A 25,342-nucleotide genomic window follows, 5' to 3' on the forward strand; every position below is an offset into this window, starting at 1 on the left:
TGTTTTAGTTTGTAGTCTGTTTTTCTCTCTTGTCTTGTCTTGTTTTACTTCCTGCCTTGTGTTTTCCTGCTTTTGTAATTGTGTGCCCCACCCTGATGTGTTTCACTTGTTCCTTGTTACCTCTTATATTTTTAATCTCTGTGTTGTCTTTTGTCTTGTGTCGGATCATTGTTTCTGTGTTGGATTGTGTTTTTGTGCAGTCTACTCTTTTTGTCTCAGTGTTCTTATTACCTGTGATTCCTGTTTTTGACTTCCACTACATTTTGTACTACTTTGCCTGCTGTATTCAGGACTCCTTTTGTTTGTATGGCTTTTATGGTATTAAATCTTCAAGCTCACCACTGCCTGCTGTTTCTGCATTTGGGCCCCACATTCACTGAAAACTCTAACAACCTGATGGTGCCGCAAGATGAAAAGTTAGAGAAAATCCCAAAGTCAGAGGGCTTTGTCCTTTGGGGACCATGAATATCATTCTCTGCCAATCCAATAGTCTCAAATAGTGGTTGAAATATTTGTAGTATGGACCAAAGTGGTGTTTGACTGACAGAAAGGGATATTTATCCGTCAATACTTCTATATTATACTATAGACTGTTAGTCTTAATGGACTACACATCCGGTTTGGCAAATAGGGAAGTGCCTTAAACCTGCATTCTATCTGAATTCCAGCCGGGGTAGACACATGTGGTTGCAAAAGGAGGTTGGTTTCTGTAGAAGTCTGTGAGAAAGTGACCCACTTCGCACTTGATTTATCACCTCGGTAAACATTTTCATAATGAGTTTATGGTCTCAATCGCTAGTTTTAGGTCTTCTGAAACACATAATGTTCATTTTTTCAATTATGGTCCCCTTGGTTTTGAAATCGGTGATAAAGCAGGGGGTGTTTTAGGGAGTGGCAATGATGTGATTGCCGGTGAAAGTGTGTAACGTGATGTAGAGTGTAAAGGATCCTCTCTCCCCCCTCTCTCTCGTCTAATATTGTCTCATCTGCAACCAGGATGGCTGCGGCGTAATGGGAAACTCGATGACGGAAAGCAGATCTACACAAACTAATGGGGAACGTCACACATGCGCTGTCCATTAATATACAGTCTATGACTGTACTGCATTTGAAAGGCCATCAAGAAATGTCTTGCAGCTGAATTCTTACAAATAAGTACAATAAAGCTCCCTGCTCTTTCGGTAGGTATGTCTTAACATTTTTTTACAGTTAAATAGTGTACTTGGTTTTGTTAAAATTATTTAGAAAGTGTTTATGAGCAAAACTAGTTGCTTCCCTGAAACATTATTGGATGGAAGTCATATAGCTAACTTACAGCAATCCTGCTTTATGACACAGGGTGGTTCAAACCAGGTTTCTTGCAGTTTCCTGGAACTGGAATGTTCAAACAGTAGTTTGTGTTAGGTTTATAAACCCATGTAAACAAACTATAGTACAAACACTGGTTCCAGCCTAATGCTGTACAACAAAACATTTTGAAAATTCACCTCAAAAAGCGGGTTTTACGTGGGGATGTTGTGGTTGAAAGTCATCAAAACATTGAAATTGATCAAAAAGTTGTAGCGAATTCCCAACCAAAGACTGACCGACATTGTTTATAAAAACTGGTGTGCAGTCGGGTGCCCGGATGGCTGAGTTAGTAGAGCAGACACCAAAATATAGAGGTTTACTCCTTGACGCAGTGGCCCAGGGTTTGACTCTGACCTGAGGCCCTTTGCTGCATGTCATTCCCCCTATATCTCCCCTTTCATGTCCTCAGTTGTCCAGTCACATAAATGCCCAAAAAATAATTAAAAAAACAAACAAACAGTGTGTGGTTGAGTAAGAGAGCAGGGACGAAAAAGAGAGGTGCTGAATCCCGATTACTGAGTGAGAGTGAGATAAAAAGGGAGAGAGGTTGATTGACTGAGTTTGGGAGAGAGATGGGGGACTACTGTATACGGGGCGGAGAGCGAGAGAGGGATGGTGCAAACAAATCAGAGAGGGAGAGATGCAGGTGGATTGCAGTCTGAGCCACGCGTCTCTCAGTGTGCTGTTATTACATTAGCTCGAGAAAAACAGCGCCACAGACTGACCTTCTCTAACTCCATTTCATTCTACTGGATCAGACCAAATGATTTGATTTGCTGAACTGCCTTGAGAGACAAACCACACTACTGTAATGTACCACTGTCATCATTCAGCACAGATTAAAAGCCAACCATGATGGGGAAATGTCCATGTAGGACATACAACAAGATGTTACTGTTACAGCTAGAAATTAAGAGTGACCTTTACCTTAAATGTATGTCACTACAGTCCAGTGATGAAGTCAAGACCACCTAAACTGAGACCAAGTCATCACCGAGACCAGAGTGTATAGAGACCGTGACCCAGACTTTGAGGGGTTGAGACCGAGTCAAGACCAAGACCATGTTGAATTCCACACTGCATGCCGCAATAAAATAGGGAAAATGATAACCATAGCCAATCGTCACATTGATCTGAAAGGTCAACATTCCAATAAAACAACACCCACAGAAACCAAATTAAGATTATTCTTCATTCAACTCTTTTATTGCCATAAACATATCATGAAAAATGAAATAAAATCCTGAGTTCTCTTTGATCTGAGACCGAAACAAGACCCAGTGAAAATGCGGTTGATTCCGAGATGAGACCAAGTCCTTCAAAAAGTGGTCTTAAGACCAAGACCGACCCCAAATACTACTACACTGCTACAATCCATAATTTAATTCCAAAATGGATTTATATTTGCTTTTGTATGGTACCATAACAATAAATTCTTTGATCAACATGTATGACAAATAGAAGATAGCAAAAATACTTCCAGTCAGCTACTATTTAGGTTGAAGTTGCTTGTTGAAGGATTGTTTAGGTCAATTGTTATGTTATTATAATCTATTCCTTTTTCCTATATTCTTTAGGGCAAAAGTTTGTAAAATGAAGACTACATTTTTTATTTCATCCTTGCGGATGAAATTCAGTACGGTGCAACATTTGGACAGATTGTTTTACGAGTTCCTTAAATGTTGGTCAAGCATTAAAACCCTGTAAACACATCAACAGGGACGCAAGTCACTCTAAATATAAACCATTGTACTGAGCACCGACTGAGGCAGTTCATTCATCAATATGAAATTAAGCAGCAGCCACTTAGCATGGGATTACTATCATAAGTTAATTTGTACTGGAATCAATTCATTTGTATCGTGCGCCGCAATCATGCCTCAAGGCTAGGGAGTCCCTGGGAAGTGTGTTACAGGAGTCTTGTCATATTTGAGAGAGAGAGAAACACAAAGAGGAAAAGACAGAAAGAGAGCACAAACTGTGAAATTACTACCGATTTCTCCTGAGGAAAAGTCACTTATCGCAAATCAAACAGAGTAAATGAAAGGAGCAGTACAAATCAAATAGCCTATCTTAACCACCATGGTAATATCCAGCAGCTAATAAAACATCCAGTCTGAGTCCCCAATTTCACATCCTGTCTTGTACTGCTCTGACACAGGCGGAAGCACTTCAAACTACAATGAGAGGTGTCATCATCGCAAATCTATCATCACAAATGTAGCATTAAAGATGATAAGAGAGCTGTTGGATTTCCACAATTATCTCTGTTCCTGTCTCTGTCATTGACACTTTCTCTCCTCTCACACACACACACACACACACACACACACACACACACACACACACACACACACACACACACACACACACACACACACACACACACACACTACTGCACACCTGTGAACATGATGCCTACATACAACTTTCCAGTTTTCTCCCTGGAGACCATTACATCCTATATGGCAACACCAACGAATAAGAAGCCCCATTCACCAAACAGCGAGGACAAAAAACAACATTCATACAGTATGCATTCAATGTTCGATACACTGGCACGACCTTGACTTATTTTTGACTCAGCTATGCATTAAATATTATCAAGCTATGGCTTTGTAAAAAGCTACAGCCATTACTCAGTTGAGGCATTTCATTTGTGCTTTTATGTTCACACAGTCAGTGTAAATGAAAGGCAGTAGCGAGAAGGAGGGGAAAAGGACCTAAAAATAGTAAGTAGTGTTCTTCCTTGTGAGGGCCGAGTTGGCGAGTATGCACTCGTTATATCCAACAATCATACTATGAATAATGAGCCATACTCTCTAGTGTAAGTTAATTAAACTATGTAATAGCAAGGAAAAGGAACCTTCCGTTTGGAAGCAGGGTAGTGAAATTTCTACTTTCACGCAGCTCTAGACTAGTGAAACATGGCTACGCTCCATTTGACATGATGTGTTATACATAGCAAATACAGGGAAACCCAGAGTGATAGTGGCATATGAAATGGCAGGTATGACATTAAATCTGATATTAGCTTTGATTAAACAGCAGCACATGGATGAGAAGCTATGGTTTTACTGATTTTTGTTCATTAGTAGGTTTGGTTTACTGTTAGTACACATGGTGTTTTGTTGACGGCCCCCACAGAGACATTGTTTTAAGTCGACATAATATACATGTGTGCCGGTCGGGTTTTGGAGCATCCGATACACAAACATGCTCAGAAAACAACTCAATCTCTGCTGTGGCCATTTCTGAGAGTTATACCCACACAGGAAATTCCACCTCACCCTCAATACCAGCATCTTAATTCATCCTGCCAAGAAATAACACACTGATCCGATGCCTAGTGCAAAAACAATGAAAATTAGATGGCTGCATTGTTTTTAGACAACACATCCATTATCAGATGATAATTTAATTAGTCAAATTAAATCAGCTGCAGGAGAATACCACAGGAGGCATGTACTCTACTGTGAGTCTCACACAGAAACATGTAGATTAACCGTGCATTGACCATGCAATAACAGTCTGATGTGGTTGCTCTGCTCATTCAACCAGGAATTAACAATGTGGTAAGTGGTAATAAAAAGGTAGCCACACTAAATTCCAGGGCAATGACTAGACTGGATCTAATTGATGGTTAATACCTTACTCATCTTGTTTTGGGGTTTATTTTTATTCTTTGGGTTACACGTTTAGGTTAAAACCTGGAACACATGGCCTCACAATCAACTTCCAAATGCAAATCTTTAATTAGGTACACTTGTTTAAGGCTTCACGCACCAATGGTCCACCCACACAGGTGTTTGCCTGATCAGACCTCTCCTCGGGACTATGTGAGTAGACAGACTAAGTTTGAATGACATCTCACAACGTAACGGTTATACTTCTTATTGGTACTGTATGTTACATTTGGTGACCTCACAAAATTCCCAACACTTCCATTGTCAACCTGAGCATACAGTAGCTCTGGACAACCAACTGGACTAAAAACACCTGTGTGGGTGCACGTAGCCTTTACAGTCGCTTTAGTAAATTTCTTAGATCAGAATTGAAATTCTCAAAACTACCTGTTCAAGCTTCACATCATTGTGTCACTTGTGCACATCAAAAAAGCAGTTGCAAATGCTTTGGTGCATTCAATGATTTTGTACAATTCTCTGCTGTCTCCTATATTAACAATTTGATCATCGGTTGATCAAAAATGTATTATAATGTCTGTTGAACAGTCATAACCCAGACAGCATTTAGGCATTAGTTCATAGCATAAGTCTTTTCATGCAAAATGATTGAACAAGTTGTCATAATATGTCAAGCATATTTCTATACATTTCCATCAGACTTTTTTTCTAAATCTGTGCTAATTGGGGAATTTGTTAACTGCTCCCTGGTGAATCTTGACTTGATCTTTCTCTAACGAAGGAGTATTTTGTGAACCATCAACTGGCAAGTATATATACAATATATAATGTGTATATATATAGCACAACACAATGTTACAATGTGTGACAACGGAAGGACCAAGGAATTGGATGGGGTCAACAGCCAGAGAGAAAAGGGAAGACTGTACTGTAATTCCTACAGCACTGCATGTACAGTTTTCCCTAAGGAGATTGTCTTATGTCCACATTTTCTTTGTGCTATGCAGTACTGTCTTTTCCTTTCTGTATCGCAATGACATGGTCTGTCAACAAATTACAATACAAACAGTAAAAGCATAAAAATGAATCTTGTCCAGTCTCTTGCAATCAAACTCCCATAACCTACAATTTACAATAATTGTCATCAAAATGTTAGCCGTAGTTTACATCAGAACAACCCTCCAGAGTACACTGTTGTGATAACATGACTAAACAATTTGACCGTCTTATGCGTACACAATGACACAAGGACTTGTCATTCTGATGGCACCGACATTTTCATTGAAACAGATATTTAATTTTGAGAGATGAACTAAGGATTATGAGCAAGAGACTGGCTTTTGCAGGTACTCCATGGTGTTTTGATATTTGTACAATTTTTTTTTGAGAAATGCACTTACTGTTTTGCAAATGTCGAGGATGATTCGAAAAAATATACCAAAGCGATTGAGAAAAACTGTAAGATTAGCTGGGTGCATGCTGTCACTAGCATCAATATTGGCTCCAGCAGGCTTGCAGTTAATACATCCTGTTCAGTGTTATTGTTTGTTACTTTGTGTGCTTCATTCTTAGAAAAATGTTAAATCCAATTCCTGTTACCACCAGCTTGTGTTTGGTTGGCACACCATCTGAAATAAGGCTCTTTGTTTCCTGCTGATGTTCTTCTTTTACTTCAACCCTCTACTGAGGTTTCTGGGAGTGGCTTTAGCTTCCAGAAGCCAACCTCTGGCGCTGCCCCTTCTAATGGCAAATACAGTACATTCATGTAACTTCCTGTGATAGCCTGTGACTAACAACTTATTCCTGGAGTTTAAACCAGGTAAATAGGCGTTCTTGTTACAAATACTTTTGAGACTTTATGACATGTATGATAGTATGTGTACTTTGAATTTGTGAAGAGACAACTATCAGAGCCTTTTAAATGGGACAGGCCTTGTCAGCTTGTAATGACATATTTGGTCAAGAAATGCCGACTTGGGAGAATGCAGCCACTGAATTGGAACACAGACATTGACACTGCATCATTGCTGCAAGGTGAGGACAAAAGCTGAAGTAAAAGATAAGGTGACAAAAGTTATAAATGGGGCACCTTTTCCACTGTATGTCAATCTTAAGTAAAAACCTTTCTTCTTCGACCTTCACATAGACCTTACACTCGTCATTGCCCCAACCCTACAAAACGTTTTTTTCAGCTTTTTACATTACTTGTATAGCTGGTGTTGCCATGTTGTTCATCAAACACAACAGATATATAATCCTTTTGTTGTCACAATATGCAATGCTTACTGGTCCATGATGTGTAATCTGCTTTTCATGCTCATCCCAAACTTTTGAGACTATGTCATAAGCACAACATGATGAAAGAATAAAACCCTTCATATGGGCATTCAGAAGGCTGGAGATCTATTAAGCTACATTTGATTTCTATTACAAGGGGCAGGGAGTGCTAGATGGCCCTTGGACATAAGGCTTAGAGGACTGACAAATTGAGTCGCTTAATGCCTGCTTTGAGTGATGGCCCGATTTTGTGATCGACAGTCCGCTAATGCCTAAGTCACCCTGAGAACAGTAGCTTTGGTTCCTCCACTGACAGGCTGAAAGGCAACAAAAGCCCTCCTAAAAGCCCTTTACTTTTATACCGAGATCTGAACACATACATTACAAACACACCCACGCATGGTCACATTCCCCCAAGAGCACAAAGTTAAAACTCTGAACATCTTGCTGCTTCATATCGTGGTTGGGATTTCCCACTCATCATTCTTTCTAGCTCTCTTTTGCCAATTGCGAATTTACAGTACCTCAAAGTGCTCAAAACAAAAGATGTTTTGTTTTGAATGTAGCGGCAAACACAACACATGGAGGAAGGGTCACGACATCTATTTTTTGATACTGTAACAATGTTGCTTTTTAAGATTATCTTTGGGCTTTTTTGGCCTTTATTTGATAGGATAGCTGAAAACAGGAAAAGAGGGAGAGAGAGGAGGGACGACATGTTCTAGTATATGGGGCACACGCTCAACGAGGTGAACTACCAGGGCAAATCACAATGCTTTAACTCACGCGTAATAATGACTTCAAGTTTCCTCTCTCAAATCAAACTTTATTCTAAGCTCCAAACACCCTACTGTGAAGCTTGATAAATCATAGATATGCAAATGGCGGGTTGACTAAAACAACATTTACTAATAACAGACCCAATGCTTTGAATGATAATTAAAATGTCCAAATAAGCGTGGACTCATATGATAATCCTCTGCTAATGTGTTTACATTTATTTTCCTTTTGTTGTTGTTATTGTTGCAGTTCTTTGCCTTCTTGCATCTGACTCTGCGGATTCAAAGCCTGTCATTGCTCACTCTGACGCCCTTCTATAATCATATGCCCAGATTCTAATTACTATGTCTTGCACAAATTTGTCTGCAGCTAAATGGTGCTTTTCATCCAGAAAATTACTAAAATTCCTTACAGTGTTATTAGTGCTTTAGCACCACTCCCCAGGCGACCTCATTCATTCTTCTTTGCTTTATTGTTTTTATCCTCTCTCGCTGCGCGTACACATGCTCCTCTAACCATGACAGCTACGATGCATAGTTGCTGGTTTCCCAATTCCTGTAAAAGGCACAGTCTTTAAGCATGTCTATTTCAATCATCCCAAATAAGAGTGAACATAAAAATGTTTTAGAGGACAGTGTGTTATAATGCTGTTGTGTATACAGTGATAAAAGATGAACGGGTTTTCTCTGTGATCGAGTCCATGAACAAGGATGTCACAATTCATTTAGTTCTTATGACTATAGTCATTGTAACTGTCGTATTCAAAGTTTTAATCCTACTCTCTTCAATTCCTTTTAGCTTTATATGCTTGTGTTTATCTGCTCTAAACCCATTTTTCACCTCAAATAAGGTCCATATGGTCGTATGCATAAATACGGAATTCAAGCTATTACAACACAATATGATGAATGGATTGTCAGAATTCAAAGGCTTAAAACCATGTATAATTAAAGAAAAATCTCAATATATTGTTAGCCTTATGCCTTATTTTGCCAGTGATGTTGACTGTTGGGATGAAGTCCAGTTTGCCTATTTCAGCCAACATTCTTTCCCCCTTCCTCTAGTGAGTTCACAGAAGTACTGTAGCTATAGATCCTCACTTTCATGCTGCTTTCCGGTACGGGAAGCTGTGGACCAGGAGTGAGACAGACGGTGATTCTGAGCGAGACGGAGGTATTTTCCCAGAGAAAGACAGAGTTTGCCCTGGCAGGCTTTAAGATGAAGTTATCTTATGTTTCTGCATCGAAGAGATGAATTTACAGCTCTCAGCAACTTAACAAGATATAGGCTCTGGCTTTAGTTCAATACTAACTAGCATCTACAATGTTGCAAATTTCCAATCCATCGTTGGCATAGTTAGCAAGCATTACCTCGGAGGGGTGACTCGACTTGTTTACTATATTACATAAAAGCCCTTCCAAACTTCCTACAAATCCGGCAGTTCAAATAAAGCGTTGCTTGATAATTTATATGAATAAAGAAAGAATAACTGAATGTTCATATAGAACAGACAAACCCAAACAAACTGATTAAACATGTACTGTACTGTGCAGAATGTCATCCAAAACACTAAAACCTGTTCATGTAAATTCAAGTAAATCTACCCACAATGGCAACAATACATTTTATAATCAACAGTTCACAAGAGGAAAGTTGTTTTATCATTAGTACTGCAGGCACACCTCTGGCTGCTCTCACCGCCGTTCGTCCAGCTGTGTCTAGGCCTGCCAGCTGCTGGCTCAGCTCCAGGCTGCCCGTCAAAGGGTCAGCTCAGAGAGACGACCACTCACAGCCTGTAAAACATGGCTGATGGCTAAAACACTTACACCATCCATCATGCAGGTGCAAAGCCTGTACTTATCCCCAAGGGGCATCACACACGCTGGCGTGCACACGCACACACAGGAACATGCCCGCATACATGCATTTCAACCATCGTTAAGTGGAAGTTATCGATTAAAACTCTGTAATTAACACATACTCCGACAGGGAATAAATTGGTGCTGATAATTCAGTTTATGCTTTTGGTGGTGGAGGTGTGTGTCTGTGTGTGTGTGTGTGTACAGGTTATTGGGTTATTAAAGTTGAAGCAGTAATAGTCGGGCCCTGTGGTGAGCTAAAAGTGCCCTGTTTGACATTATATGAAACTGCAACTGATACGTTGACTGTAGGAATCAGCTTTAGACTGACAGAGAAATTTAAGGGGCACATACCCTATGGACGGAGGTTCCTGCAGGACATGGATGTAAAAACAAAGGCAGAAAACAAAGAATATAAAGTAAAAACCACTTCCAAACATGTGGGCCCACATCTTTTTGTTTTGTAGCTAGGATTCATTAACTAGAATCCTTTAAGAATCATAGGCCTGGAAAAGGTAGGCAAATGATGTATATAATCATATTTGCACAAAAATCACCAATGAAGCAAAGCCAAAGTTAAAGGTCGGCCAGGCAACTCAAGGTGGCTGCTCTTACGTTAAATATTAACAGAATTTGTCACTGCTTGGTTCATTACTTTGCTCTTCCATGCCGGCTGCTGCACCGTCTACCTGAAAGCTATATGCTGTAACAGCTGCATTCACTTGCTATCACAGGTTCCGCCACACCAACTTTCATACAAAGCATTTAAAAAGCCCCAGCTCCAACCCAGCATCCGCCTGTGGGTCCTAAATCTCAATTCCCTGGGAAATTACAGAATCACTTCCCAATCTATGCTGTGCTTAGGTCAGTTTATTCTTGTAACAAGTTTAGAATGCATTTAGACAATAATCCAAGTGAGTTGGCTAACTGAACTACAAATGTTGACATTACCAAGATACTTTTTGCTTAAGGTCAAAAGTACAATGATGAGTGAAGACTTGATTTGATCCCACATCTGATAGCAAGGCTCTTATTAACCCAGAACTACATAAAGTATTTCACATTTACATAAAGAATATGATATTTTACAGTGGTTTAGTGCCACCTAGCATTAAATGGTCACTACCGTTGTTTTCCAACCTGCACCTTATTTTCCTATGTTTGACTGATGGGAGCAACAATCTTTCAACTGTTCTATGAATCCAATCTATTCACTCCTTTATTTTTGTTATATTAGGCACATGAAGTATACAAATTGCTAAATTATGATCACAAACCATACAAGAGTCCATAAACGTTGTGGTTATTAGTCCTGCTTTGCCTTTGTTTTTGAAATCTTATAAGAAAAGAAAAACGGTTGTGATATCATCCTTATCAAGATGAAGGGTGAACACCTAAGCAAAACGTTATTTGGATGGTGCCAGAACATTAGCACAGAAACCTGCATGTCTCACTCTATTTTACGACCGGACTGCCCTGTGCTGTTCCTAATTTCTAATTCTGCCTGTCACTGTAACCCTCCTCCTGCTTTTAGTTCCAATGGGAAACAAAAGAGAAGTGATGAAACTAAATCTTGAGTAGACAATTTAATTATACCCTATACAGCTTTATTTTATTGCACATGCAGGAATCCAATTAACCCTAACGCTAACCCCCAACCCCTAACCCTAATCCTAACCCCCCTAACCCTAGAACCCTAACCCTAACCCTCTAACTCTAACTTTAAACCAAACCCTCTAACCCCCTAACCCTAACCCCTAACCCTAATCCCTTAACCCTAAACCCTAAACATTACCCCTAACCCTGCTCTCCAACCCCAACCCCCAAACCCTAAAACCCAAACCCCCTAACTCTAACCTTAACCCAAACCCTCTAAACCCCTAACCCCCAACCCTAACTCCCTAACTCCCTAACCCTAACCCCAACCCCTTAATTTAATCCTCCACGTTTTCATTAGCCAATTCATTTTTTTTTTTGGCCAAAGGGCTCTAACCACACTGTTGCCCTGCTTATTTCTGACAGATCAGGAACTCAACTGAAAAAAAAGCGTGCAGGCCCGTATTTTTATGCGGTGAGTTATAAAAGTCAGGTAAAAAATTGTGTATGGGATTATATATGCCACCAATTTGCATTTCATTTTCATCAATCTGGCCGTTGTCTATCTTTCTGGACAGTTTTAGGTGCTTTTCTATTGATGAAATATGTTTTTGACAGACAGCACGGTAGGCATCACTATGATCCTGTTCCAAGGTCCAGACAAATAATGACCAGGCTTTGAGATTTGATTTGAGTTAATTTATTAACTTATCTATTCATCAGATTTGGTTGAATCAGAACATCTTTCAAGGTTAAAAAACAAAAAAAAGATGTTAGATGTTTATTCAAGAGGTCTCATTGCAAGCCACAGAAATTGCCTCTTTGGTCAGCCTAGTGCTGTTGTGGCCACGGAGTGACCTTTCCTTTTCCTATACTTTGATTTAGGCATAAATAAACCACAGCTGCTTTTATTTATTTTTCTCTTTTTGTCCTGTAGGCATTTAGAGGCTCTAGCAATACACATACAGCACAATGTATCTGACTTTGCTCTTCATATACCTCATTATGACTAAATATGGCTCATTTTAGTATGTAAGTTGCAAGTTGGTACAATGTATCTGTCAGGAATGAGCTCAAGCCCAGTACATTGAAATACAAACATAAACGTTTTGGTTTGTATGTATATATTTGCACACCTTCATACATTCTGGACAAAAAACAAGGGCAAATGAAGACATGAAGATTTCAAAAGGGGAAAAAAATCCATCATGTCCAACTTGAAATTGGAGGGAAACATGAGGAAAAAAAGAGAGCCATATTCTTACATGCATGTGAGATTAATCTCAAAAGAAAAATCCTGACCAAAACACTGCCCCTGTGTGGTGCAGGCCTAAAACCAAAATGAGTGCCCGAACATCTACGATGATTTATGAGAAAAACATACAGCTGTTGTCAGTGCAGTGACAATGGGATCCGCCAGACTCGACCCAGAGCCGCTTTTGTTGATTGCTGCTTTCCTTCGAGCTTTCTCAAGGCTAAATGAGCTATAGGAGGAGTGCGACTGGCAGAGAGCCCCACCGGAACGGCTCCATCCTTTAACACTCTGATTGATCACATTACAGTTAATTAAATATTGGCAAATTGTTCCCATCCAAGGTTGGGCCATTAAAGTTTACACTCAAGCCACATTTATCACTTTCCATGTTTCTTTTATCACTGCTGCTTGTCGCCTTTCCTGTGTGTCAAGTGGATAATGATAAACGCCAAAACCCTTCATTTCTCCCACTTGCACATTTTTACCTCCTTATTCTTTTTTTTGGTTTACTCCTGATGCTTCCCACTGGCTTTTCATATCAATGAAGTATGACAGCTCCAATATTGGAGTTTGCTTTAGTGATTCTTTTGACATATTCCTTATTCTGTGTGTAACTGTCAGTATCTGAAATCAAGGATCAGGCAAGGGGAAAATGACAGGGAAAAAATTACACTATTGGGCAACAGCAGTAGAAAAATACAATTGTTCAGCTGTCAGCTAAGGTGCTACCATAATAAACTGCAATAATGCTGAGGGGCGGGGATATGTTGCATGGCTGACAAACATTTGATATCAAGATGGCCATCATATTCACTGACAATAATGTATGATTAAGTTCCCCCGTTTTTACAGATGAGTTGGTCCCTTCCAAAACTCCCTTAGGTCACACATGAGGGTGGTGGAGGAGACAGGGATGGACATGCATTGTTGTCCACTTGGGTATGGCTGCAGAGTGATTCATTACTAATGCATTCAGTTTACAGGCCTAAGGGGAAGTGAAGACAGCATATCAACTCTGATCAGCCACAAGGCGCTGGTTGAAAATGAGCCCGTCCTTTTTATTTGGCGGGAGCTGAGAGGTAGAAGAGGATCTGGGTTGTAAAGCCCAAGCCTGTGATTAAATGCACAAGATAAAATCCTCAGACACTTGATTACTTATCAAGAGTCGGCCAATCTCTGTAAATGAGTCTGATTAAGGTTGCAACGTGGTGTTGCATAGTGTCACAGAGAAGTGGTGGAAGTGAAAAGTCTGTTGGCAGACCCGTACAAAACATTATGCCTGCACACAATGTCACAAAGCCGGTGACATATGCTTTAGCTAGGGGTCAGTATACTGAAAATGAAATAGATTGTACAATATGTAGTCGACCATATCTACAGGCAAAAGTGTTGTTACCTCTTTCGAAATGCCATATCCAGAGGCAGTGCAAAAGGCTCTCCATCACAGAGAGAGACCGGAAAAAATAAGTACTCAGGCACTAACAGCATCTTGTAATGTGCTTATCCAATGGGCCCACTGCTGTAGCGGCAAGGTGTAGATTGCGTTCAGTAAATAGGACATGGCTTCAGACAGTAAAACTCATATTAGACGTATGGCCTGCGCTGAACCACCTCCTCTCAACCCACTCCCCACCTCTTTAAGTAAGTTCTTCTCTTTCATATGTTAATGCAAGTTTTTATGGCACAAATTCAGAAACTGCCTTTAATAAAAACTAAAGATGGTCTACATCCTCCCGATGCCGGGTCAGAATTTTTACTGTTGGCCCCTTTGAGCTCAAGCTTGCCAAGACATCACAGAGTGTCATCACAGAGTACCTGACATTGCCGTAATAACATTAGTGCATGGTGTAGTCTTATAGTGACAGACAAGAGTGACTGGGTTAATGATGTTATATGTCAAGTTGGCTGCTTGCCACATAGCTATTTTGCCATACAGGAGAGCCACTGATTACGCAGCAGTTTTTCTGTAACGGGTGGCTGTACTTAGTCTGGCTATCACCAGACCAAGCCAAGCTCAATAGATTTGAGATTGAGCATTGGTTTGGGGTGTCTGCTCTGTATTTTCACTGCACAAGAGGCGTGACCAACGGGCATAGTTCAAATGACTCTGTACGCAATTGGAAAGTCCTTCAACCAATCAGACCAACGATCCGGGTGACATACTTTTCAAAGCGAGCTTTTACCAAAGCCGGTCGCCAGTAAGGCAAAAACACCCTTCTTTTGTAGGAATATTTCCAGGGAAAGTTTCTGTTCCGTTTTGAGAGACAACTTGCCTTTAAAATGTTTTAAAAGAGCAGCGACAGCGGCATCAACAGGTTGCTCCGCTTCAGTAGCCGACATGTTGAATGTAAACAAAAAGCTGCTTGGTCGCTTCTCTATTGTCATCGTGTTAAACCCGCCAATGGCGCGCAAGGGGATAAGCCAATTTGTGATTGGTTTCCGCAAAATTGTGAACTGAAGCAGGAGAAATTAACGTGCAGGATTCCAGACCGAGCTGCAGGGCGAAATCAAATCGCCGGCAGAGTGAGCGGGGTTTACCTATTAGTACTGTACTGTGCTTTACTGCGTTCAGATGACAAAAAAGCCATCAAAGAGAGTGTTGTATTTTATATTATACTCACCCGCTGGATGCCCACTGACAGCAGATAAACATTCTGTCTCTTCTACAAAAAATTTTTCTCTGTAAAATGGTTATAAGCTGTTGCTGTTTGACCCTGAAACCTGACGTTAACTCATGTTTTTGAAGCATCTTCAATGAACCACATTTGTCAGGCTGTTTTCAAGAACTATTTATACATATAGCTGTGAAAAATAATGCACTGTAATTTGTGTACTGTGTACTTAAGGGTACCAGTTTTTTAACCCAAATCACTAACTTTTGTGTAATGTTAACTAGTCGTTTTGATGCCTTAACTTAACTGTTGTTTCGCCGTTTTACATTCACATTTTTCTGTGCTTAAATGGCCTCTGCCTTGTGGCTAAACTTAACTGTTACGTGACCGGTCGCAGTAAGTGTTGCATGACCCCGGTCGCTGTAATTTCGTAAGATATTATACGAATTGTATGAAAAGTATGGCAATCGTGAATACTTGGTTGTGGTTAGAGAAAGATTGTGATAAGACGTGCAACATGCACTATCACTATCACCACCAACCATTACTTTCTGCGCTGGACTAAACAAAGAGCACCATAGCCGTCGCAAGGAGTGGCCGAGCGGGGCAGCTACACAGGCCCTTGTGCCTCTCAATGGTCTTGGGATTTTACCTTGATCTTTTATCTTTACCCAACTTACTTCAAAGTGAATGTGCAGTCAACGACGTCTGTCCAGTGTAAATAAAGGTCATGTGAAAAAATTATGTGACAGATTTGTCCTTCTTTGGTTAAGGTCCCAGGTCCAAGCAGAGTGCACCCCGATTCCAGAAGAAGCCCATATTATATAACAAACTAATTTTAACGTCATGGCTGATCAGGCTCTCTCTTCTCTAATGGAATATATTGTTATAATGGCACTGCCACGGACTGTGAGATGCACTGAGCATGTCCAAATGTCAGGACTTAAACACAATGGACCAGATCCAAGACCCGAGGATATTCAGAGAAATAACTTTAAACGGAACTTCAGGACTTCACACCCTCCATTTCCAAAATGTGAGATTGGTTAAAAGTTCTTCTGATTATCCCGGTAACCATGGCAGCTGGTGAGCACAGCTTTTCAATGTTAAAACCAAACAAAAACAATGTGGATACATCAACTGTTTATACATTGAATATGATGTTACATCCAAGATAAACGTTGCTGCTGATGAGTTTGCGGCCAAGAAAGCAAAGATATGTTTATGTAATTAATTCATTCAGTTTAGCCTAGCAAGTCCATCTTATTTACAAGAAAGAATTTCTCATAGTGCTGCCATATTAAATTGGGCAGACATGACATCAGAAAACCTTCTAGTTGTTATTTTTACTGTCATTGACTACCACAAATATTGTTGTCGGGAGTGCCATGTGACTACCACAAATGTTGTTGGGAGTGCAAAATGCAAAAAGATGTAAGTGTTGAACAAACAAATGCACTACGTCAAGAGGACCAAAAGTCGGCTTTGTACATGGCTAAAAAAATAAAATAATGGCATGTGATGAAGCAGAAAACTATTAACATTAGTGCCCCTGAAGGGAACTGTTATATTGTTCCCCTTGCCTTGCACTCTACCTCACCTTTGATGCAGTGAACTTCAACAACCCATGAGTCATTGTGGAGATTTATAACTTGTACTGCGGAGGAGACAGTGGCTTGCCTCGGCATCTGTTTGCCACGAAAGCTAAGTACCGTGCAGTTTAAAGAGTTACAGCATGTAGTCTTCAAAAGTTTTCAGAGTGAACATCCCCATTTACAAAATGGCATGCAGTGAATTTCCAGGGTAACTTTACATGTGATTTAACCATTGCCATCAGCAATGTCCCTCAGGATAAATACAGTTTTATCATTTCTTATCATACCGAGGTCAGCCATAAAACTTCACACAATCAGGTGCCATGCAGGTAGAGAGTTGGTGAAATGTGGAAATGCCTGCAGCGGGGATCTGATAAACAGATATAAAGGTGAAAAGGAAGGACAGGCTGAAACTGTTGCAAAGACAAATAGTACAAACATTTCTTATGTGGCCTCTACATACAGCCTGCAGTCATTCATTGTAAGGTTTTGCTTGTGTCTCTTACCTGACATGTACCTTTACATGTGGTTGTGCATTCAAGACACAAGGCCATGACCATACACATGGCCGAGGCAGAGATTAGAAAAAGAGTGACATGAATAAAAGGGGAATTTCATACAACACAATTAAAAAGGTCATTGTCTGAGTCAGGAAGAAAACCACTTTTATTCTTGGTAATGGAGCATTTATGTTGTTGTTGTTGTTGTTGTTGTTGTGTTAGATGGAGGGACTGAGGAGGGAGGAGAAGCAGAGTGCTTATAGAGAGAAAACTGAAACTTTCACCAGAACAGGGGATAACGTATAAGAGGAGAATAATAGAAATGGGCAATAAAGGAGGACAGGCACGTTGGGGAATAAGTATTGGGAATATACAAACAATACCGCATGTAAGCTAAACGAAAAGCATCTCTCTCCTTTATCTTGTTTACCCTGCCCCCCACATACTCCTCCATGTGCAGATCACTACTAACTCCTCCTGAGTCACACCCCATGTTTTATGCTCCAGTGGATGACAATAATTTAAGCCTCCCTATATGCAAATGCCCTAATTGGACTGTCACAAGTTCCCAGGCATCGTCAACTTTACAAAATGACTGAGGCTGGAAGCAGATTGGATTTTGGTGGCCAATCTTGTTCACTTAATTTTCAGTAATTTTGCAAGGGTCTCATCTCAGGGTCCTATGACATGCCACTTACAAGACTATCTATATTAGCTGGAAGAGGTAAAAAAGAAAGACAACTCACTGTCTCTCTTGTCATTTTAATTCCTTCCCACATTTCTCTTTCTCTCTCTATAACCAATTACTCCCATCTCAACCAGGCCCCTCAACATTCATGTGACTCATCTTGTTTGTACCTTTTAAAACCTCTATGACTGTGAGGTTGAAGCCAGCAATTTCCCCCCCTGGGGGCTCCTGTTGTTCCCATTCTGTCAGATAACTATATTTTGTTATGCACTCAAAAACGTATTTAGAAGAATAGGTTTTCTCTGCCTGCGGCAAATCTAAGGGTTTGTTTTTTTAAGGATTGGGAAGTCAACTGCCATAGAAAAAAAAATTAATTCATGACAACATGCTTAATATAATACTCATAATACATGAATATTCCATTGAGTTGTAGGAGCTGTGTTTCTCTAAGGGAAGAGCAGAGGCTTTTTGAACTGTAAAGGTGTAGAGCTAGAAGCATCCACCTGAGTGTGTGTGTGTGTGTGTGTGTGTGTCTGTGTGTAGACAGGGACAGCAAGTGAAACAAGCTCATGCAATATCAACCTAAAGCATTTAATATATTCTCCTCTCAGGTAAATAACCTTGATGTGCCGCCTCCTTGATATTATCTGCCAGGCTATCAATTATCCATGATGTTCCCCTGTCATGTTTTTGTATAATCTTTGTTTATTTAAAACATCCATGTTTTTCGATGTTTGCAAGAAGACCATCAATCACTAAGCAACCGTGTTAGGTGTCAGATCGGTGAACGTACTTCATTACACAAAAAGGAAAAACCCAACTCACACATTACTTCAAGCCACGTAAGCCAATACATATATTCATATTTTAGACAAAAAAAAGTCTTCTTCCCATATGTCACCAGTTCTGGAGGATTGTTAAATCATGTCACAGAGAAGTTTCTTGAGGTTTTTTATGCAGTTTATCTTAATTTCTTAAGTGTTTTCTGTCTTCAGCAATCATTTTCCTCCCACCTTCATCCACCCACCCACCCAGCCTTCTCTCAGTTAATGGAGTCTTTGATTTCCACATAAGTGAACATTTGGAAATTATATTAGCCATTATGACGTACAAAGAAAAGACGATAAAACACCAGTGCTGAGATAAGAAGCTGAGCCTGATGAGGCTAAAATGGGCTTCTAACTGTGAGCATCACCGCAACTCCCCACATACTGAAGATGGGGGTGTATAAATCCCCAAATTTCTCATGTCACTTTGAAAACTGTATGCTATCCATTCAAGGTGAAAGAATAGTGGAGGAGGTGATCTCGCTGTCAGGTGATTAAGACCACGAGACGTTTGGTGGAATGATATTCTAATAACCTCTGGGCTCTAAAATACAGAGCTAAAGGCGGAAGCCATCGAGGAATTTACTACATGGATGTGGCTGGGGATAAGCATTACATTGAAAGCTCAGATTGTCTGTTATGTTTCTATCAAAATGAGATTTTCCTTTGATTCCCACGTTCATTTCCCCATGCTCACCTGGGTGTTGTTTAATAATGGCAGTTCATAGCTTTTTTATTCAGTGTGACAGACAATTTCTTGCCCTTGTGTGAAGATCAATCCCATTCAATAAAAATCAAGCAAGTGAAAGAGAAAATAATGAATAAGTTAGTACCAAGGTAAATCAAGCATTGGAGTGGAAAGTAACTGTGTTGCTCTTTTAAATGCGTTGTTATTTCCACATTCCTTCACAAAAACCGAAACAGTGATCTATTCAGATTCTTTACTTAAGTAAAAGTACTAATATCACACTGTGAAAATACCACAACAACTCAAGGCTCTGCATTCATCACATACTTTATTAAAGCATATTTGTTAAAATTCAGCAGCATATACTGCTAGATTCAAAAAATAAAAGCACTCACTTTGCAGTACAATGTTCCCTGTCAGTGTTGTACTGTCAATATCATTATATATGATGTTTTGGGATTTATATGCAACTGTTAATCCAAAAACATCATACCCCAGGGAGGTGACTGTGTTGAAGGGGCTCTGTGGGAAGGTCAGCCCAAATGCAGAGCTCTGCGAGCTCAACATCTACAACCAGAGTTTCAGCGTCCTGTCTAAACCTGTTATCAGTTAGGCTGATAAAGATTCTGTTGTTCACTAAACCCGTCTAGCAGAGATATCAGAATGGTAAGTGTAATTAGCATCTTTTATTTGTTTGTGCTGTTTGCTTGCAAGCTTGTAACTGGCAGTGACTAACAGCTATGATGACCTGTGTTTTCCCTCTCTGTATTGACAGTCCTCTCAGCATTGGAAGTTTCAGGTTTCTTTGCCGGTGAGGTGTCAAAGCCGTTGCCCAACAAATAGTGTTTCCCATATAAGACAGCGATTGGTTTATGCATTAGTGACGTACCTAATCAAGGTTGCCCGGGATACCTTTGAATTTCACATTTCAGTGATCCGACTTCAAGTGATTCCACAAACGCACAGATACAACTCAGGTATGGTCAAAGTTTAACATTTTAGGTAGGGCTGCACAATTAATGTCAATTGTATCAAAATTGCAATATGGATTAGTACGTTATACAAATCACAGGGGGGCGCAATATTTGTTAATGGAAAAATTTGTGTCAAACCATTCTGAATGAAGTATTGTGGGGCTGTGGAGATGTCCCGGCCTACAAATCCTATCCTACAGACAAAGAAAACAAACTTCTTTGGTACAGATCCTTGTAAAAATCACACTATAATTAATGTTAATAATTTTCAATGAAAATAATCATGCAGCCCTAATTGTAGGTGACATAACCATATGAAGTGGCCAAAGTGTGTATCTGTTAGGAATGCACAATCATTTTTCACAATAACAAATGGCGCAATGTACACACCGTGAAAGGCTGCAACATCGATAGACACAAAACAGTTTCCTTTTGTGTTTGTTGACATAAAATATCTGTAGAAACTGCACTTTAACTGTTGTTCTTTTTTTTAGTGGTGCCTTTTATATTCAATTTATTGTTAAATTTGTCCACAAATAAATGTTGGAAACAATTTTCTTGTTTCTTTCAAAAGTTTAACCACAAAATCTAACTCTTGCCGGTGAAATGTGCATTGTAAAATATTACTTTAAACATTTATCTAAAAAAAATAAAAATAAAAACTAAATAAAAATGCTGTCACTGTGTGGCAGTAATTAGAACGTTTTTGTATCATTTTGGGAGTCTTTGGATATCAACTTATAATGTTGTTTAGGTATGAGGATGTGTTGCTTCCTTGGATTGCAGAAATTCAAAAGCAACAGAAGCAGAAGTACCCACTTTAGACATGAAGCCTCACAAATCAGTTTCTGATTTTAATAGCAGTGAATGCCTAAATTTGAAAGCAACTCAAGCATCTCTGCTTCTCATTGCGATAATGAGGTAGTTGACTGGAAATCCTGCTAAATGGCTTTCAACGTGTTCCTTTCTGCTTCCTTCAGAAAGAACAAATGAGTGAGTTGCGGCGCTAACTCTATGTGCCCCATTCTGCCAGTTCTGTACGTAACTCATCAAGAGACAAAAAAGCTAAAAGCCTTTAAAAAATCTCATTACAAAGACTATTTTTTCTCATCTGTGTGGTTCAGTGAGGAAGCAGATTGCATTTCAGTACTTCATTAATAAATGAGTATGTGAACAATGGCAAAGTGATGGCTCCATTGTCTTGAAGCCAAAGTCTGAGGCACTGTGAAGGCCAGGAGCAAGATAGTCATTATGCTGCCTGTGCTTTTCAGTTCAAAAGTCTGCAGAAACAACTTTGCATAAATAACAGTTTCACTGTGCTTGAGTTTGACTTTACAGCTTTGCTGTGTTAGCACTTGAATGGCCATCTTGGAAAAACCTTGTTCTGTCTACCTGTTTCTTATGAACCCTTCAAATACCCAGTCAAATATAGATATTATTAGATTGAACTCTTTCAAAAAGAAAGATCTGTCATCCGTGGTAAAATGGTGCGTCTGCTGTGGACAGTGTGGAGTTTCTGAGAAGATAAAGGGCACGGCGCTGGATGAAATCTGACAGGTGGAAATTATTTGAGAAAAGATGAAATAAGAGTGTGGTCACAGAGGAAGGAGAAATGAAAGGAAGGACTTGTTCCAGGTCAAACTACAAGCAAAATGACTAAAGGAGGGAGGAGGAGCTGCATTGCGGTGGGATGAAAAGCCTGAACCGAAGGCACAGACAGAATAAAGGCATCAGACAGCCTTGTTGTGGAAAGGTTTTTTTTTCTGATAAACTATCTCTTTGCAAAGTTATTTCCATCTGTTACTTTTTAATCATGGTTTTAAGCAACATCTTTGAAGTTTGGGATTTTGACGGAACTGACACAGCGGCACCTGCTGAAAAAATAATAGTAATAAAAACTGTTGCCTTATTAAAAGCAGCCCCCTGGCTCCTCCAATTTGTGATTCAGCTCATGTAATGAGCTTTAAAAAGCACTAAGGGTCTCTCATCACATAGCTTCTTCTTCAACTTCACATCTATATTTTTCAATTGCAATAGGCTGGGTTAAAAGTGACTTGTGGTTTCCAAATACAGTTTGACAGAAGATAATTTAATTTTAGACTCCACAGGTATGAGATCACTCTTGGGCGTTTTGCATAATGTGAAATTCTTCCTCATGAAAATGATTAAACTGCAGGACACTGAGTTTAAATCCAGTGACAGCTTAACTGACTCAAGGAGCCTCAAATACAGTATCTGATTCATTCAATCATTCATGATATCATACTAATACCAAAATGTGTAATTTGCCCTGTCAACATGTACATGTTTTACAACTTACTTAAAAGTATTTTATAGTAAGCCATTATCTTGTAGTTTACAATTAGAGACACAGCGTTGACAGCCCCGGAGATGGACAGTCGGTTTAGCCATCTCCAGATGTCCGCCGCTGCCTCGGCAGGGAGTAAAACAGACAGACCTCAGGCTTTTTTATTTTTTATAATAATAGCAACAATTATAAAACAGCACACTGACGGAGAATGTCCGGTTCAAAATCAACTCCCTCTATTGATGGGAGGGCAGTTGAAGCATGCACAGACGCCTAAACCAATCATATCCCGGTTAAGGTGTATACATGCAAGGATACTCCGGTTCCTAGAGGAGTTATCTACCTATGTTAACCAAATTATTAGTACTCCAATTATAACCGGGATAAGGTGTTCACATGTTGGGTTACAATATAATCCTTTTTTCAAACTGCATGTAAACGCACTCATCGACTGTAGCCCTAACCTTTATCCTCTCTACTTATGATGTTGTTTATCACACTTCTACATATTTATCCCAAGCCACTCAGCATACCACCTTTCAACAAACCCTTCTCATTCCAGTCTTGTTAAACACATCACAGTGTTCAAGCTTTTCCACCTACACACTGCACTGAGTTCACTGCTACCGTGCTAATGAGATACATTTCATAATTACCTTAAGAGCTCATTCCCAATCAGTGAGAAGCTAATTAATCACAAAACATTAGCCGACCTGTATGGTTACTCATGTCTATTTACCATTTATGGCAGTGAATGACGGTATGGTATCGCCTGCTGTTTTCCGAGTAATGGAAAGCTGTTGGATTATTAGAAAAGTGCCAAGGTCAGAGATAATTGATTTTTAGTAATGTCTAGAGAGGTACAGTTTGACGCAAAATTAGAATTCAGAGACATAGTTTGTTCAGACATCAAATGAGACAGCAGGAAATGGCTGATTCCTGCAGAACACAGACGGAAATAAAAAGTAAGTCTGCCCTTATTTAGTTTGAGAAAAAAAGCACACTGCACATGATGGATCAAAGCCAACATAACGGGTGAAACATATCATGGATGCAGAGTGTGTATGTGTGTGTGAATGGCACACCGAGGTCTTGTGAAGCTGTCTGAACTGTCAGCATTGTTGACTGAGCAGTGTATGCATACTTGGGTCACCGGTGAGATATTAGCTGGGCGTTCAAGCAAAAGCGACAGCGCTATGGGGACCAGTTAAACACATAAATGACATTGACACATAAATATGTGGCGTGACAACTATGGCATAAAAAATTGCGTGGGTGTCAATGTCTGTGTGAGCTGGCAATGGAAAACCAGAAGTGATTGATAACCAGGTGACCTGTGTTCAGCACAACTTTTGCCCATTTACCTTGATAACCTTACACTATGGAAGCCCACTCATAACAGTGGTAGAAGTGTCCTAAAAGGTCACTTAATTTTAATAAACTAATGGACCACTGAACTGTTTTCACTTATCATACACTAACAGGAAGTCCATGCACTTGAAAAGGCACCAAAGTAAATATTTCAGAGTGTACATTCCTACATCAATAATGTCCAACCAACGTGACTTACAGTTGGAATAACTGAATAACTTTGAATTCAAAGATCACTAGTAGAATGCTATTCATCACATTGATTTGATGCTTCAAATCAACACACTTTAAAATGCAGGGATGGGTGCCAAACTCTGTACTTATGATTTGCAGATTACTCTCTCTACCATCTGAGCTAAAGCCATCACTTGTGAATACCTTTGATTCTGTCTTAACCACATTAAACCTCGCCTGGGTGATGCAGCCATTCCATCACTCATATCTAAGCAGATGCAAATTAATAATCTAATTATGTTTGTAGCTTCCATCAAGACAAGTGCTGTGGCCAAACAGAAATGCTTGGGCCAAACAGAAATGTATTACCGATGGGACAACTGCATCACACTAAAACCCAAGACATGTGATCTTCCGAAATGACACCTTTGATTAAAAGCACATATCCCTTGGTATTACAAATGTCAATGGTCAGTCCCAAAGGAGGAATATAGTGTTCCCTTTATGTAGAGTGGCGAAAAGTATAAGAAACAAGCATAGTTTGTCAGAAGGAAAAAAGTTGATAGCTGTTCCAAACAGCCAAACCTGAAGTCAGAGTGAAAACACTCACTGTGACTGACTGAGTTTGTGTTGGCACTTGTCAACTATACTTATGTGTTGTGACTGACCCAATCAGTTTTACGTGTAACTCAGTTCATGAATTTAAAAAAAGGCATAGCAGAAAGCTTAAGATGTGCAAATCAAGGGTTGTTTCCGTGATGATGCTATCTGAAACATACATCTGTTTGTATCACCTACCATTTTTCATTTTTATTTTTTTGAGGGTGAGACGCTTGCACATTGT

General features: G+C 39.7%; 1 protein-coding gene and 1 long non-coding RNA gene across 2 annotated transcripts in view; one reads left to right on the forward strand and one right to left on the reverse strand.

Annotated features, from left to right (window-relative positions):
- Window positions 1–2,440, forward strand: part of LOC116687152 (uncharacterized) — a 12,681-nt gene extending 10,241 nt beyond the window's left edge. Inside the window, exon 3 of the long non-coding RNA XR_004331472.1 lies at window positions 2,312–2,440. This is a non-coding gene — a long non-coding RNA (uncharacterized LOC116687152). The remainder of the gene's footprint in view (window positions 1–2,311) is intronic.
- Window positions 1–25,342, reverse strand: part of LOC116687151 (calsyntenin-2) — a 222,789-nt gene that overhangs the window by 109,590 nt on the left and 87,857 nt on the right. The gene's annotated exons all lie outside the window — the stretch shown is intronic.

This window comes from Etheostoma spectabile, chromosome 3 (assembly GCF_008692095.1).
Source record: "Etheostoma spectabile isolate EspeVRDwgs_2016 chromosome 3, UIUC_Espe_1.0, whole genome shotgun sequence".
In the NCBI taxonomy this organism is placed as follows: Eukaryota; Metazoa; Chordata; class Actinopteri; order Perciformes; family Percidae; genus Etheostoma; species Etheostoma spectabile.